Source organism: Ursus arctos, unplaced genomic scaffold (genome assembly GCF_023065955.2).
Source record: "Ursus arctos isolate Adak ecotype North America unplaced genomic scaffold, UrsArc2.0 scaffold_13, whole genome shotgun sequence".
In the NCBI taxonomy this organism is placed as follows: Eukaryota; Metazoa; Chordata; class Mammalia; order Carnivora; family Ursidae; genus Ursus; species Ursus arctos.
In genome coordinates, this window is record NW_026622797.1 from 30,275,228 (window position 1) to 30,293,319 (window position 18,092).

Sequence of the window (18,092 nt, forward strand, 5' to 3'; positions counted from 1 at the left end):
GGGGTTGTTGAAAGCTTAATTTTTAATGTTTGAAAGACCATCTGCTGGACTTTAGTCCAGAGTAAAGATTCTTCATTAGGGCTTTAATTGAATCATGGAATGGTTTGGCTAAGAGCCCAAATCTAGGAACCTACAGGTGGCAAAAACCTGTCATGCCTAGGAAAGTATCAAGTTGCTTCTGTGTGGTTGGGGACCCAAGGTCTAATATAGCCTTTTTCCTGTCAGTAGACAGGGTCTGGTGACCTGGTGTTAACTCATATCCCAGATATTTTACCTTTGGTTTGGATATTTGTCCCTTTTTAGGAAAGACAGGATACCCCCTGTCTGCCAGTAAATTAAGTAAGATTATAGAATTACTATCAGATATTTCTTTTGTGGGAGTACAGATTAGAATATCATTCACATACTGTAATCTGAGTTTTAACTTCCCCAGGAGTGTTAATCCAGGGATAGCAGTTGGGGCCAACAGATAATTGAGGGCTATTTTATTATCAAGAACAACTTTGGCCAGAGTGTCTGAGGATCTTGGTTGGGCAGCTATTGCTTTTGCAATGGATTCTGCAACAATTTCAAGAATTAAGGAGAAGTTCCTGATCAGAGCCTCATTTATATTTATCCCTTGCCCAGGAAGTAGGAACCTGCCAAAAGGAGTGAGTCCTGAATCATGAAAGCCTCTTGGTAGACCTTTTCTAACTTGACTATGTAAATTCAGGGGAGTTGACCAATGAGATGTAGGGGCTCAGGTTTCAGGTTCCTAGTCTGAAATAAAAAGGTTGCCCTAAATTCCAGAGGTTACCCATATTAGCAGTGGCCTGGGAGATAAAGATGAGGGTGTTATCTTTCCAGGCCAATGCCAGAGTGAAGGAAGGGAAAAGGAGAAGGGGTTTCAGTTGAAGTAGGAAGTCTTGATCTGGTCTCTTGGTGGAAGCAGTCTACCTCAATGGCAGCTACTTGTCTTCCTTGTCAGTTTGATTCAGAGGTCTCCGGTGTCTGCACAGGACCAGGTATCAGGTGGAGTCTTCTTTACCTGTGTGATGTGTACTCAACGCTGAATACAATCTAATTTTGTACCAGTGTTAGTGGGCAGGAACACTTGGTAAGCTTCTTTCCAGTGGGGCTCGAGGTCTTCCTCTGATGATGTTTTCAGAATACTTGGTCACCAGGCCCTAAACTGTGATGAACAAGATCCTTTGGAATTGGGGCCCAGGAAGGCTTCTTTAACCTGTTGATGACAGGCTTGAGCATAAGGCATTAGAGACTTACAGTAGTGGTCATACTAGCATGAGACAAGGCATCAGCAGGAGGTTATCTATTGATAGAATTCCAAGTCTGCAAGGTTTTCATTAAGGCTCCTATGATTCACCCAGTGAAGTGGGTGCCTCAATCACTGGAGATTATAGAAGGCATACTTCAAGTGGGAATCACATTTTTTAACAGGTCCCCTCCCACTGTGAGAGCATCAGTCTTGTGGCAGGGAAAGGCTTCAACCCATCTGGAAAGCATGCATACAATAGCAAGGACATATTGATAACCCACACTAAGTGGCAACTAAATGAAGTTTAGCTACAGGTGTTCGAAGGGTCTACAGGGAGAGGGTCTGAGGACACTGGAGACAAAATCGGTTTTTCAGGATTTTGGGTCTGATGAGTTAAATATTATTGGCAGACTGTTTTTTGCAATTTCACAGAGTTTCTCCACTAATGTCTGTAACTCGAGTTATCTTAAATGCATTGCAGTGGGTGAAGGAATGCAAAAATCAGAAAATGGGGTTTGTCAAGGAGCTGGGAAAAACCAAGCAGCCATCTTGGGTTTCCCATAGCCCTGACTATTCATTTAATTTACAGCCCTTGTTTACCCATCTCAGTTTCTCTGATTCAGGAGCAGACTGTTGCCATGTTATAGGGACGTCAGGATGGCAAAACCCTGGGAATGAGGAGCCATTTTTGCAGAAGCAGAATGGACCTCATCCGGGTGTGTTACAATCATTATAGATTCTGTTGTTGCTGCCTTTCCATGGAAGCCAGCTGGATCACATACTCAAAGTTCTTTCCAAAGATTTCTGTTTCAAAAAGCTTCTACAACTTTCTTCTTTACACTCAGATTTTGTCCTAAGTTTTCCCTCTTGGAATAAACAGTCTTGCTTTAGGACAAAATTACTTTGTTTTTCCTCAGCAAAAATGTATCTCTATTCCTCATAATTTTTTCTTACCAAAAACATGCATCTTACTTTCTTTGCATATAAAGTTATTTTCCCTTTTTATTTCTAGTAGTCTAATAAATTATTACATTTATTAGAATTTTTAAGTCTTAGAAATCTCAATTTCTAGTGATAATTAAGTAGTAAGTGAACGGTCTCTTTTACCACACTTCTTTAGATTTGTAAATTTATGAATATATATCATAATATTTAGAAGCATATGCCTTTTTATATTTTCAGGTGTAGCATGAACAGCTCCAGATATCTTTTAGTTTCTCTGTAATTAGAAGCCAAAAATAGATAAACCTGTGTTTAGTAATCAATGTTTTAGTATTTTGTTTTGTTACAGGATTTTTTTCTGTCAGTGCCTGTGGTTCACACCGCTTCAGTGAATGAAGGGGTAGACCAGACAGAGGGGTGGGCAGCAAAGCAAGGTTTATTGAGCGATGGTGCAGTGATAGCGCAAAGGTCCTGAGGAGGGAGGGGATGTGAGAGGGTTGCTACAGGAGTTTCTAAGTCTAGGAGTTTTTATGGGCTTGTTGGCTGGCTGTTTTAATCTGATTAACCATCCCTGCACCTGTCATCCAATCAGGTTTTTGTCACATGGGAAAGGCTGGAGGGCTCCTTCCAGGATGGTGTAAAACCCTTTGAAGGGTTGTTTCTTCTTGGGGTGGGGGGGGGGAGCTTTTCCCTGCCTGTCTGCCTTCCAACTATCCATCAGTTTTACTTGGAAGTGATCTAGATATTTAAAAAATTTAACTTAACTCATTTAACCTAACTCAGCAAGACTTTAAGGTTTTAGGTTGCCAATAAGATTTGGTAAAACAATTTAAAAGCTTACCTAAAATTTTTTATTTATGTCTATTTAATTTACTTGTTATTAACAATTATGCTTAGATTACTCAAAAACTTTGTGAGACATCAGTCATTCTTCAAAGCTGTTTTTCTTTTAAATAGTCCGTAACAAGAGATAACATTGACTTACGACTTTAAGTAAACACAGGTAGAATAAAAATTTCCATTTTATTGCTGATAACTCTAAAGACATGTCCATTTTAACTAAACCAACAATCTTAAACAAGCTTTCATGTTGAATATTTTCCCAGATCACATGAACTTAAAAAAAACATTTGGGTTAGTGTCTATCTTTTTGATAGGTTTAGAATGGTCAATCCTTATTGGCACTTGTCTTCAACTAAATAGAGCTCTTTTGAAAATTAATTTTAGCAATACCATCCAGAGGTAGAATAATATCTCACCTTTATAACATGCTCACGAACACATGCATGCAAGGACTTTGGGAAGATTTTTAAGATTTGTACTTGTCCCTGGAATCAATCTTAAGAAAGCTGTGCTAGAGTCTGGGCACAAGAGCCCTTTAGCAGTTTATTTTATTTTATTTTTTATTTTATTATTTTTTTAAAAAGATCTTTTAATTTGTTTATTTGTCAGGGAGAGAGAGCACAAGCAGGGGGAGGGGCAGGCTCCCCACCGAGCAGGGAGCCCGATGTGGGACTTGATCCAAGGACCTGAGCTGAAGGCACCCGCTTAACCGACTGAGCCACCCAGGCGTCCCTAGCAGTTTATTTTAAAAAGATATTTCTTCCTTTATTTTTTCCCCCTTCAGTCTCAGGTAATTGTGCACTGTGTTTACCTTGCAAAGGCATGATAAGATGTGTAACTTTAAAGGGAAGAGAAAAAAAGTAAGTTCTTCTAAGAAGGACTTTGGTTTTCTAAGGCCAATAATTTACAGGGCATTTCAGATAAACAAGGGAAGTTTTGGGATTCGTAAAAGAATAGGTGAATTTTGAATTGCCTGTACACTGATTTTTCTTTTGTAAAATAAGGATGGTGTTTTCAATTCCTCAAAGAATTGGGTTATAACTTAAAGGCCATCTTATGTTCATTCACCTATCCTACTATATTATCTTCAATTGGTTGCTTTCCCTCTGGGTACATAGTTTTGTTTTTTTAATTCCAGTATAATTAGCATACAGTGTTATTAGTTTCAGGTGTGCAATATGATGAGTCAACAATTCTGTACATTGCTCTGCCCTCATCGTGATAAATGTGCTCTTAATCCCTATCACCTACTTCACCCATCCCCCCACCATCATTTTGTTTTCTGTATTTAAGAGTGGTTTTTTTTTTTTTTTTGGTCTTTTGTGTTTGTTCGTTTTTTTTTTTAAATTATTTATTTATTTATTTATTTGACAGAGATAGAGGCAGCCATTGAGAGAGGGAACACAAGCAGGGGGAGTGGGAGAGGAAGAAGCAGGCTTCCCAGGAGAGGAGCCTGATGTGGGGCTCGATCCCAGAACGCCAGGATCACGCCCTGAGCCGAAGGCAGACGCTTAACGACTGAGCCACCCAGGCGCCCCTATTTGTTTGTTTTGTTAAATTCCACATGAATGAAATCACATAGTATTTGTTTTTCTCTGACTTATTTCACTTAGTGTTATACCCTCTAGAGTCATCCATGTTGTTGCAGATGTCAAGATTTCATTCTTTTTTTATGGCTGAACATACCACTTCTTTAATCAATTCATCTGTCAACAGACTCTGGCTGCTTCCATAATTCAGCTATCATAAATAATGCTGCATGAGTACATAGTTCTACTTTTAAATATTTCTGGGAGCATTGAGTAACACCCCGTGGGTGTCTGACAGATCCCCAAAGAGGGTGCAAAGGATACTATGTTCCACAAATCCAGAGTCACTCCCAAAGGCAGCCAAAAGAAAGAAACAACTTGCCTGTACCAGGCAGGCAGAAAGCCAAGCCTAGTTACGCAAAAGGAGACAAGCAAGAAGGCGGTTGCTCTCTCTGGGAGAGAAAAGAACAATCCACAATGGGTTTGAAGCTGGAAATGAAGGGACAACAGTGAGATTTTATTTTCCTCTCCAGACTGGGCACCACAGACATTGATTCAGAAGAACTGATTCTGGTAAGAGTTTTCATCCTTCACAGGCTTTAGACAGTTTATCCAGGATCCTGTCTGTAAGCTCTGGTATCCACCAGAGTGTTCCCTTAGCTGTTTAAGGGAACAATGTAGCAGTTTACCAGAAAGGTCCTCAGTGTCTTCAAATCTGGGAGGGGACCTCTATGGGAGCCCTTCTTTGAAAGTAGATATGGGAGTGTCTGTAAAACCATTAACTTGGCAGACTTTTACTTACAATTATGTAGTCTTTCCTGAGTGGAAAAACAATTCAGACGGGCGATTAGTAGAATGAGTACTAGGAGGATAGAGGTGAACCGTGGGAGTTACATCAATCTAATAAATAGTCTTCTGTTGTCAGTATGTCAGGGAGCAAGACTTTCCTGTCCCTTTCAAGGCCCATCTAGGCAGATTGGGAATCAAACTGATATGAGAAATTAACAGGAGAAAATCAAATTTCTTTTCATATGTATGGGGAATCCACATATACATGGAAATTCCAAAGAGAGGAAAAGTGAGTATGTATGTCTTTCTACAGTAAGGAGAAGGGGGTGGGGGTCTGGGTCTCTAAGGGAAAGGAATGTAATTGACAGGAAAATGAGAAAGAGTAAATGGTTGGTAAACATGTTTGCTGGACTATCAGAAAAAAGGAGACCTGGGGGACTTTGATCGGGCAGGTCTTGTGAGGTTCCTCCCTGTCTGCCACACCTAGTTCATGTTGTGATGGGGTCAGAGTTATCTATGGTGACAGCTCTCTTCCTGGAGCAGATCCTCTATCCAAATTCTCTTTGGGAAGTGGCGGAGGAGGTGAAGAGCTGTCCCTGAATCTGCTGGCTTTTGATTACTTTAACTCAAACTAACCATCATGCCAAAGTGGCCCATCTTGGGGCAGCTGGCCTTTTGCCCCTACAGTTCCCTTCCTCTGAAACTTCCTGAAGTTTCACGCATTAAAAGTTGAGTTGGTGGATTGTTTCATCTTGTTGAACCTATCCCTTTGTCTTGACAATAGGTCAGTTTAGCTAAACTCATTTCAAGAGGCAGTGATGAAGGTATGTTCTGTTAGGCCTATGGTTCAAGCAATCAGGTATTAAATAAGAGGCATTGTTATGGAAACAAAAGAAAAACAATGGCTAATGGTTAGATCAAATCATAAACCAATTTCTGAGTTTTAAGCGTAGCCAATCAAGATTTCTAGATGTCAGGCTATATTTTTGAGTGACCCACAGAGCAAGAGGCATGAAGATGATTTATAAATGAGCTGTTGTGGTGATTTCTCTGAAATTTATATCAAGTTGTTTATAATCAATTTGTAGAGCTTCAGGAAGAAGGGCAGATTTAGTTTTTAAATGATTCCAAGTCAGAAAGATGAAAGAAAAATTAAAAAATGCTAGTTTGGAGAGTTGGAGCTAGGCATTGGAGGACTCTACAAGAAATCAGGATCTAGTCCAGCTTATAATAAGCAGTATTAAAATCTAATATTTACAAAGGTGTGTTGAGGAGGAAGAATTTCTTCTGCTATTCAAGGTCCTTCTAGCTGGACTAAGAATCAAATTGACATGAGACAGATGAACAGGAGAAAATCAAATTTAATTTCATATATACAGGGACCTACACAGGCATGAAATTCCAGACTTATGTGATGCTTATATGAGTTAAGAAGAGGGGTAGGGTCCTAAAGATACAAAGGTGAGAAAGATCAGCAGCAGGAAGGTGAGGAGATGTTTGGAAAACATAACTTGCCCTTTTATGCAGATAGATTTATTAGGTAAAGAGAAATCTCTGTTAACACCTGTTTTCCTAGTATAGGGAGGCAATTGAGGGGGGAGGTAATGGGTTTTGATGGCTTTTAACTCAAAATAGTGTTTATGCCAAAGTGGCCTGTCTTGGGGCAACCTGCTCTTGGCCCCAACAGGTACCTCTTATACATTAAATTTTTCATTAGACTTTTGCAATGGATCTTTCAATGAAACTGTTGGAATTTTGAAACTTTTTGGAGGCTTCTCCTTGCCACTTAAAACAGATATCCCATTCTGTTTACCTTGGGAACCCTTGCTTTCAAGTGCATTCCTTAGATGACCTTATCTAACTGAAATGTTCTCCATCATGGCCCTGATAATTCTGTGTTGTTTTTAGTAAAATTTTACCATTTCTGTAGATAATCACAGCTCCTTGCATCATAGTTTTGTTTTTAGACATAAAATAAGCAAGTGTGCCAAAAGGTGGCCTATCTTGACTCTTCTGATTTTAAGGATCCCATTAGCTAAGGCTTTGTTTACACAAAACAAGACAGACATGGGTACCTCAATGCAATGGCAATAACCAAAAGTTGTCACTGTGGACTGGCCAAGAGAAGGCTATGCCCACCACCAGCAATTCCCAGCATGGACTAAACCAGCAGAATCCATTATTGAGACTGCAGACTGGAACTGGGGAAAGGACTAAACCAGCAAACCACAGTAAATGGGGACTGCAGGCTGGAAATGAAGAAGGAATTCCAGCGTGGAATTGTGGACCAAGCCAAGGGCTAAGGACTGGCACTCCGTTAGAATCTCCTGTCAGTCTAGACTGACCTGTTAACCCTGGATGAGAAAGCCAATTAGGTCAGGACTTGGAATGCAAAAAGAGCAGAGCCTAACTGAGAGGGACTTGCCAATGGCCCTCAGAAATAGCGAGAAAGACCGTGAACTCAAAAGTGTTCACAGAGCACCATACCTGTGTTTCCCGTTTTTCTCAAACCCAGTCAGAATTTTGCTTCAGCTCCTGACGCTGCCACAAAATTTGGTAAGAAAAAATAATGCCACCAAGTGAATTTGAAGATCTGATTGGCTTTATTAAATGACTCATCATGAATCAGGCAGAATCCCATCTAGCAAATAGGGCGGAGATCCCCTGAGCTAAACAAGGGACAGATTTTGTAACCGAACCAATGCGAGTTTGAGCCTGGGTGAGTCAGAAACTACACCAGGTTAAGTTTTCACACAAAGAGAGGTTTACTTGCAGCAAATAAGGAGATCAAGGGGGATGGTTCCCAAAGCCGTGACTCTCTGAGCAAAGGTGAGTGGATTCTCTTTATTTAGGGTTAAGATGAATATTTAGATTAGGAGGCCTCGTCCTCTTGTGTAAAGGTGGGCACAAAGTCACACGTGGGCCTTCAGGAAACATGAGTGTACATACATTGACATGTTATGGAAAGGAGGCTTTGCTCCTCCTCGGGCAGAGATTTTAGTACTACACCGAAGTCAAGGTAGTTGTTGGTCCGTCCATGCAGCTGTGAGTCGGGGGTTAAGCTCAGGCCGGTCTTGTTGGTCTGGGCTGGCTGGAGGTCTTGCCAGGGCACTCACTATTGCGTAAGGGGTGGTTTTGGTTTCCATTTACCTATGTTAAGAGAGAAGCTGGAAAGAAGAGCTTGAGGAAAAATGTGGGACAAGGGTTGGTGAGTATAAGCAAGTGAGCAGTAAAGGTCAGGTCTTGGGGTGTAGCTGGTGACAGTTTTTAAAAGCAGAGAGAAGGCATTAAGAAAAAGAAAAAAGGGGGCACCTGGGTGGCTTGGTCAGTTAAGCGTCTGCCTTCAGCTCGGGTCATGATCTCAGGGTCCTGGGATTGAGTCCCATGATGGGCTGTCTGCTCAACAGGGAGTCATCTTCTCCCTCTCCCTCTCTCTCTTTACTCTCTCTCTCAAATAAATAAAATAAAAAAAAAGGAATTTATTAGCAAGGGACGCATTGTTTAGGCAAGGTTGCATTCCTAAGGGTAGCAATAGGAGCCTTAGTAAATTTTCTAGAATTGACCAGGAAATTCTGTGTTGATTGGTGAAAGGTTACATTCTCATGGTGTTTCAATGACAGATAGGTTAGGTTATTAGGTCTTGGTTTACTGATGTGGGGCCCTAAATGATGCCATTTTGGGCCTGTGGTTTTCTTTTTAACATCAGTTTAATTAAAAAGGATATAACTCAGGAATAGCCAGACGGAAGGGACAAGGGAAGGGGCCCAGAGCCCCAAGCCCTCTTCAAGCATGCCACTCTTCCAACATCTCCACCTGTTCACCCACCTGGAAGCTCTCCAAACCTCTTCATTATATAGGCACACTTGAGTCAATCATTGGCCATTGGCTATTGATTCAACTTCCAGGCCCTGTCCCCTCCCCTGAAGGCAGGGGTGGGACTGAAAATTCCAGTCCTCTAATCCCATGACTGGTTGTCCTGCACTGACGCCCCTCAATTCAGTAGGATCAACTGGATCACCTGGGTTAGCTGGAACAGCTGAGGAGATAGGGGAAATAAATTATCTCCAGTCCTATGGCAAGCTAGGGGCAGTCCTGGGGCAATTCCTTAAATGACAGGTTAGGTCTTTTGTGTACCAGGCACTGTGCTAGGTGCTGGGGATGTAGAGAAGTGTGAGAGGCAGTGCTCACCCCCATTCAGTCTTTGTTCTCCCCTCCTTTCCCCTGTTTCTGGTTCTTTCCACTTGGGCAGGGCACAATTTCCTGCTGAGTTCATTCTGAGGCCTGCTTCCTGGGGTGCTGTCAGTGAGGGGTCTCCTTCCGACTCCAGGCAGTGGGATGTCATGTTGTCCCTCTAAAGAGGAAATGCTCTCCATCCTTGCGGAGTCTGGTGGTATTAATCAAGGCTTCTCTCCACATAAAATATTTGTTGGTGCCAAGGGCAGGCCACCAAAATGTGCTGCTTTGGTATGTTGATTATTTTAAATTAAAGTTATTTAAGAAACAGCCAATGCAAAAGGAACACTGACTTCTGGGCACCTTGGTGGCTCAGTCTGTTAAGTGTCTGCTTTCGGCTCAGGGCATGATCTCAGGGTCCTGCGATCGAGTCCCACATCGGGCTCCCTGCTCAGTGGGGAGTCTGCTTCTTTCTCTCTCTCTGCCCCTCTTCTCTGCATTCTCTCTCTCTCTCTCAAATAAATAAATAAAAATCTCAAGGGGTGCCTGAGTGGCTCAGTCGGTTAAGCGTCTGCCTTCAGCTCAGGTCCTGATCCCAGGGTCCTAGGATGGAGCCCCGGCATTGGGCTCGCTGCTCAGCGAGGAGTCTGCATCTCCCTCTGCCTGTCACTTCCCCTGCTTGTGCTCTCTCTCTCTCTGTATCTCAAATAAATAAATAAAATCTTTTTAAAAAATCTTTAAAAAAAAAAGAACATTGACTTCTTATCTTCAGAAAACAAAGAAATCTCTTATGTAAAAAGTGGTCCATCTGTACCAGGAGGTAAAGAGATTCTTATCACCAGACATAGGAAATTTAGAGTCAAAAAGTCTGTATAAACAACCCTTGTTACCTTTTATTAATTTTCTACCCCAGCCCAAATTCTGTTTAGAATTCCTTACTAATTGAAGCTTCCCAAGTTAAGTTTTCTTTGTCCTGTCAATTCCTCACAGATTTATTGCCTCTTTGTCTAAAGAGTATAACAAATGCCTGCCTCGGTCATCTCTTTAGGTCTCAGTGTCATTCCGGGGCCTCTGTGTGCATGTAATAAAACTTTTTTTCTTCCTCCTGTTAATCTGTCTCGTGTCCATGTAATTCTTGGGGCAGCTGGAAATCCTTGAAAGCAGAGGAGGCTGTCCCTCCCCTGCAGTCCGCGTGGCCAGCTGGATCAACTTCCGCTGGATATTTGCTCTGAAGATTCTGCAGCTTTGAGATCTTGGGAGATCTGACGTACAGCCGGCAGAAGGTAAGATTTCTTACCATGTCGGCCTCCAGGAATCTCTCTCTGTCTGTGAGGTCTGGTGGAGTGAGAGGGATGCCAGTGTTTTTCTCTTTCTCTCAAGTTAAAATTAGCCAGAGAAAATATCTGTGGGACTAGTTCCTTTGGCTTAGCGACTCTTGGTAAAAATTTGGTGGAGTACTGTTTGGCTAGTGATCCATTTCCTTCCAGAGATGGTCTTTGTTTTCCTTTGTCTGTATTGTTTGTCGTAAAGGGGATTCCATAGCCCAGAAGGTGGGCATAGCCCCTATCAGCCTGCTGATCAAGCGGGCCCACAGAGTGGAGAGTTCTCGGTTCTCCTCAGACAGTGTCTGTGTGGACAAACGTTGCTGTGGGTCCCCGGTGTAAAAAGAGTTGAGGTTTTTCCCTAAGAGTTTGGCTTTGTGACCAGTGAGAACATTCTCTCTGGTCTCTGCCATCCGGAGGGTGCATTTACTGGGGTGCACTTTGGTGGCCAGTTGAATAGACTGGGGATCAGAGACACCCATTTATAAGCAAATATTCTCTTTGTCCAGTTGTGCTAGCTCTCAGGGGACTTTGTCATAAGAGGTCCTAAACTATAAAAGGCCTTGGTGGTCTCAATCTTCATTGCCTGTTAGTGCTAGAAAAATCCCACTCCCAGTAGCACCTGCCTGATGTCTCCCATTGGCGACTCTGTGACTGGAAGCTTCGCACTTTGTGGAAGGACTGGAGACGCCTGATAGACCACATCATTCTTATATCCTGTCCCTGCAGGTCTTTGCTTTCGTAGCCTATTCTTGGGAGTAGACTTTTGGATCATGGGGGCTTCATCGACTATCTCTAGGGACATCTCTTGTATCTTTGGTCAAACCATAAAAAGGCTTATTGGTTTGAGTTGCTATTAATTGATATTAATAACAAGATCAATGGCCAGGAGATGGATTCTTTAAATTGGCTAAATTAAGGAGTGTCTGGGTGGCTCAGCTGGTGAAGTGTCTACCTTTGGCTCAGGTCATGATCCCAGGGTCCTGGGATGGAGTCCTGCATCGGGCTCCTTGCTCCCCAGGGAGCCTGCTTCTCCCTCTGCCTGCCACTCCCCCTGTTTGTACTCTCTCTCTCTCTCTGACAAAGTCTTAAAAAAAAATTAAAATTGGTAAATTAAAAAAAAACTCTTTATGGTGAGTTCTCAATTGTCTTATTAGTATAAGGCTATGTTTAAGGACTCCTCTGACAAGATAAAGAACAGAAATTGGACTTAAGACAAAAATTAATGTCTACATCCATTGTAAATTTCCCTTCCTGAAATCTGGCCCCATCTATCATTTTTAGCTTCCCTTTGCCTATGAGATTTTTTAGACAGTACTCCAGCTTACTCTCAAGTTCAAAGTACACAGACTGCTCTTACAAAGGCTGGAAGCCAAAAAGTAAATTTAGCAGTACCTGGGACAGGCAGTAGGGCTGGCTTTGCTGTAATCAGGCTCTGCCAACTTTAGACATTTCTATGCAATGACCTTGGCAGATATATCTTAGAACTGCGCACCCCCCCACCCCCAGCACACACAGAGAATTCATGTCCCTTGAACAGCAGCAGATCTTTTAAATTATAAAGCCCCTTTTCTTCCGCTTTCAAAAGATCTTACCGAATTTAGAGGAATTAGAAAGGTTGATGGCTATTCACAACTTCACTCAAAAAGAACTTGACTGGCTGCTAAGGGAAGTTTCTTTCAGCTCCTGATTATACTATGGTTATTAGGCAAGCCAGAAGGCCCCCTGGAACACAGCCCCCCTTCACAGAGGAAGCAGATGACCAAAATTTCTCGTAGGCCCTCCTGCAATTAATCAGTGGAAGGCCGATCTCAGGGCCTAATATAATGAAAGCCCAAGGTTAAATTATGTACTTAGGAAAAATGCTTTTCTTAATACACTTCATACGGAGTTTACAAAGGCATAAAGGTTTGATTCCCATTTTGGTTAACCATCTCCCTGGTGTATATACGTATATATATGTATAAAGTTTAGTTAAAAAGGCAGGTCCATCTCTTGATATTCAGGCTGTAGGCCACATCTTTGGGGGGAATTAAAGACAGCTGTCTTTGTCTAAAAATCTCCACAAAACTATAAATGACAATTCTGAAAACAAGTCAAAGCCCACCTGTTTTTACCAATCTCAAAACCTTGCCTATTCCTCTCAAAATGCTTTGTAGGTATTATAAAAGATCAGGATATTGGAACAAAATTGTCCTGTACCTAAGAAAAGAAATAGTTTTTTAAATAGCAATTATATCTCAAATTTCTTTAAAACAAACAACTTGCATTCTTTCTCTGTCCCTTAGAGTTATCAATTTTGTCATATCTTTGAAATGAAAATACAATCCACCATTGGGCCTGAGACTGAAGAAAAAGGGCAGGGAGGGGAAGAGGGCTTTTAAAAATATAAATTGCTAAGGCAGCAACTGGATGGCTCAGTGTCTTTGGACTCGTGATCTCAGCTCAGGGCTGGATCTCAGGGTCATGAGTTCAAGCCCGCAGTGGGCTTCATGCTGGGGGTGGCGCTTACTTAAAAGTAAAAATACAAATTGCTAGAAGGGCTCTTGTGCCCACGCTCTAGCATCTCTGCTAAGTGGACAATATGTCCCGAAAAGTCCACCTTAGAGAAAACTTGGGTACTTCCTTGGTGCCTCTGTGGTCTAAATTTTCTACCCCCTCTTCTCTAGGACCTAAGAGCCATTCTTTGAAATATAAACTTAAAAAAAAAAAAAATTCTCACCAGAAGGAAAAAAAAAAGAGAGGGAGAAAATGTATATAAAAATCAGGCCTGTAATGTTCTCCCCACACAACAAAAACCATAAGATCTTTGTTGACATCGTGTGTTTGTATGTATGTCTCTATTGTTAAATAAGAACAATCCATCGAAGGAGATTTTAAAGCTCTAACTGGCCTTTTTTATCAATTCATGAATTGAGCAGCATCCCATTCTAACAATCAGAAAGGAACTCCAAAGTGCTACCAAGAGGAACTGCTTTTAAAGGTAGAGATGGAGCAGAAAAGGACAAGTTATAGCAAAGAAGGCGTTTTGTAGGCAATTTGCCCTCCTGAGGGAGATGGAAAGGGTCTATCAATAAACTTCTTGTGTTGACCAGGAAATTCCATGTTGCCTGGTTAAAGGTTACATTCCTGGGGAGTTGAAACTGCAGTTAGTTTAGGTATTAAGTCTTGGTTTACTGACTTGGAGCCTTAACAGAAGTAATGCCATATTGGGCCTGTGGTTTTCTTTGTAACAATATATATGTTGTAAGTGTGAGATCGTTTTCTACATCTGGATGGTATTACTAAAATTAGTTCGTAAAAGAGCCCTGTTTAGTTGGTTTCAAAGCAAGCGCTTATTTTCAAGTTTATATGATTTGGGAGCAAATTCAGTGTTAAAAATAATTTAAGGTTGTTGGTTTAATGAAAAGAGACATGCCTTTAAAATTATCAACACTTAAACTAAAACTTTTACTCTGCCTCGGTTTACTTAGAGTCAAATAGGCTGATACTATCTCTGTTTTTAAAAAATAATTAGCTTGGAAGAATAACTGACTTTGATGTCTCCTACAGTTTTTATGGGTAATCTAAGTATAATTGTTAAGAACGAGTAAATTAAATAAAGTTTGAAAGGTTTTTAGGTAAACTTTAAAAATAGTTTCCCCAAATCTTTTTGGCAACTTGAAACCTTGAAGTTTTGGTAAGTGATGAGTTAGGTTGAATTCATTGAATATTTAGGTCATTTCTAAATAAGATAAAATAATAAACATTAAATACTGAACGTAGGTTTATCTACTTGTGGTTTCCTTATTACTCTAAAGAAACTAAAAATTTTGGGTCTGCTAGTAAACATGTTCTGTTCTTTATTAAAAGATTGTACTATGAAGAAGCACATTTTTCTAGAAATTATGAAATATATTCATAAATTTGCTGATCTAAAAAATGCAGGAAAAACAGACAATTTACAGTTGTTCACTACTACACTAGAAATTAAAGTTTCTAAGGATTCAGAGTTGTGATTAACATGTGACTAAAGCTGCTAAAAATTATAAGGGAAACAACTCTGTAAGATATATGTTTTGGGTAAAAAAAAGTATGAGGAATGACAATACATTTTTGTTGAGGGCAAAAATAATTTTTCCTAAAGTGAAGCTAGTTATTTAAAAAGGGAAAACTTAAAATCTGAGTGTATAAATAAATAAATAACTTGTAGAGTTATGAAAAAAACCCTTTGAAAGAGAATTTTATATATAGCTAAGATTAGAATAAGTATATTTAAGAGTGAGTTTTAATATCAAAAGAACACTGATGGAAAATTAGAATTTGGTTTTTCTCTCTGTTAAAAACTTTCTTAGATGATTGGTTTGCTTTTTATGAGAAATTTCAAACAAAATTTTCTTTACCTTTTATGTGTTCTGCCTAGAAAAAGATTTTATGTTTTGTTTTGTTTTCATCAAACCTTTGATCATTCGAGAAGACAGTCTTTTTTTTTTTTTAAGATTTTATTTATTTATTCGACAGAGATAGAGACAGCCAGCGAGAGAGGGAACACAAGCAGGGGGAGTGGGAGAGGAAGAAGCAGGCTCATAGCGGAGGAGCCTGATGTGGGGCTCGATCCCATAACGCCGGGATCACGCCCTGAGCTGAAGGCGGACACTTAACCGCTGTGCCACCCAGGCGCCCCAGAGAAGACAGTCTTCTTAATATTAAAAGAGCTAAGACTTGCTTACAACTATGTAACCTTCTGTATTTGCCTTTAAAATCTTTTATTGTCACTTTGGTTAAGTCATTTAATAGTTTCATAATGATCTGTGATCCTTCTTTAATTAAATGCTTGAAACTTTTGATATTTTTTGAGAAACTTCCAAAATAAAAATTTTTTTTAAAGGTTTTATATTTATGTGAAATGTTCCAGAAGGCCCTTGGAACATTTCAATGATTTTGTTTCTCATCATTAAAGAGAGAAAGTAAGCTTGTTTGATATGTTAAATTACATAGGAAGTATTGTCAAACAAGTAATACTCAACTGTCTTATATTTGTGTATATATATGGTACTAAAGTAACTATTCTGGAAGTTGTATGAAACTTCTAGAAATCTGATATGTCCTGGTATGTTGTTATCTTAAATTGTTACATGTCACAAAAATAACCAAATTTCCATGTCAATGACACTGTAATTAATTCTAGTCAGATCTTTAATCATGGACTTTTTTAAAAGTCCTTTGTCATTTGTAGACAGTTATACTTTTACTCAGATGCTTGTACAAAAGCTTCCTGAAACTGTGTTTCATCTTCAATGAGACTCACGGAAAGACCCCTGAGTATAGGTTTCTGATAACCTCAAGATCATAAAACTAAACTTGGTAAGAATTTTTGGAATTAGTAGAAAAACTGGATTCAAGCAGAACAAAAATTAATAACATGAGACTAAATGAACGGAGGATGATTATAATTTTTTAAAGTATTTTTTATCTGAGAGCGTGAAAGAGGGAGGAAAGGCAAGGGAGAGAGAGCAGGGGGATAGGAGCAGAAGGGGAGGGAGAAGCAGTGAGCCCAGTGTGGGGCTCAATCCCAGGACCCTGAGATCATGACCCGAGCCCAAGGCAGACGCTTAACTGACTGAGCCACCCAGGCGCCCTAGGACCATTATAATTTTTATGACTTGTTGATTTTTTAAGGTTTTATTTTTCCAGATTTAAGGAAACTTTCTCTTAAGCTAACTATGACCATCAGCTGATAAAATAAAACTTTTCAATAAATTAAACATTTAACCTTTTTCTTTCTATCTGATCACTCCAGAATTTTCAGTAAATATTCTTATATGTTCATGGCAATGTATTCATTTGCATGAATTCAATATGAATCTGCCCTCCTTGTATCAGAACATAATTGAAAACATTGATTATATTATTGAGGCTTTGACTGGAATGTCATATTTGATGGAGACCTGCAAAAACTTAGGTATGGCCAGACTGCTTTAAGGAAATAACGTTGATTATATGGAGCCAATAAGGCCCCTTGGATAAACAGCCCAATACTTACAGGGTTGCTAGCAATCTTACAGGTAAAGAGCGTCACTTTTTCGCAGGTGCAGGAACCTCAGGATATTTTGCAGACCTCAACAGAGAGGAATTAACCCAAATCTATAAGTATTACAGGAAAAGTCTGATGGCAAGTATATGGGTTGGCTTCTGGCATCGAGAGGCTATTAAAACTTCAATCTAGAGATTCCCTATAAAAAGTTCCAGCAAAGCAGATTTAAGAAAGTCTATATGACCAATTACTATTCTTGCTGAACTTACATATACAATCAGGCCAAGGTAGGTATTTTCCCCTAGGTTTATTTTATAAACAAATCAGTCTTAATTCGGCTATCTTTGATAAAATGAGAGTGATTATAAAGAGAAAAATTATGTTTAAGTAACACACCTTTATGGATATTAGATTCTAAAACAGTTCTTTATAAATGAAACTAGATCCTAATTTTTTCTAGTTTCCTTCAATGTCGGGCCACAACTCCTAATTAACATCTCCAATTTTTTCCCGTAATTTTGACTTGGAATCATTTCATAAATAAAACTTCCCCTTTTCTTGAAGCCCTGAAAACTAAATATAAACAACTTCATGTAAACTTGAGTGAAATCACAACAGCTCATGTATAGACCATCTTCATGCCTGTTGTTCTCTGGGTCACTCAGAAAGGTCACCAGAGACACTTCATGTACAAACTGAAAGAGGCTGCCAGATTGCCACTAACTGTCCTCACCCTATTTGAGATGCTTTTAGTCTGACATCTCAAATCTTCTCACTGGCTGCTCTCAGAACTCAGAAACCAGTTTTATAATTAATCTAATCTTAACCATTGTTTTTCTTTTGTTCTCATAAAAATGCCTCTTATTTGTTACATGATTAATTGAACCATAGGCTTAACTTTGAAAATACGTAAGCATCACAGCCTTCTGAAGTGAGTTTAATTAAACTAACCTGTTGACAGAACTAACACTGTTCAGTGAGAGAAAAAAATCTGCCAGCTCAACTTCTATAGAAGTTTCAGAGGAGGGAACTAGAGGGACCAAGAGCAGACTACCCCAAAATGTGACACTTTGGCATATTAATTATTTTAAATAAAAGTTACTTAAGAAACAACCGATGCAAAAAGAATATTCTGACACCCCTCATCTTTGTCTCCACAAAACAAGAAATAAATCTCCCATGTGCAAGGTAGCTTGTCTATACCAGGAGGTAAAGAGATCCTTATC

General features: G+C 39.9%; 1 protein-coding gene across 11 annotated transcripts in view; it reads left to right on the forward strand.

The window, feature by feature from the left end:
* VNN1 (vanin 1) overlaps positions 1–18,092 on the forward strand; it is a 50,314-nt gene that overhangs the window by 9,056 nt on the left and 23,166 nt on the right. For 2 of the 11 annotated variants that reach the window (XM_057311038.1, XM_044386339.3), the window contains one exon: positions 10,676–10,814. The exons of 2 other annotated variants lie outside the window; for them this stretch is intronic. The gene's annotated coding sequence lies outside the window, so the exon portion shown is untranslated. Of the gene's footprint in view, positions 1–4,658; positions 5,143–5,177; positions 5,648–7,319; positions 8,188–10,675; positions 10,815–18,092 lie in introns of those variants that run through there. 7 more of the 11 variants (XM_026504816.4, XM_026504817.4, XM_057311036.1 and 4 more) reach the window with 7 other exon arrangements.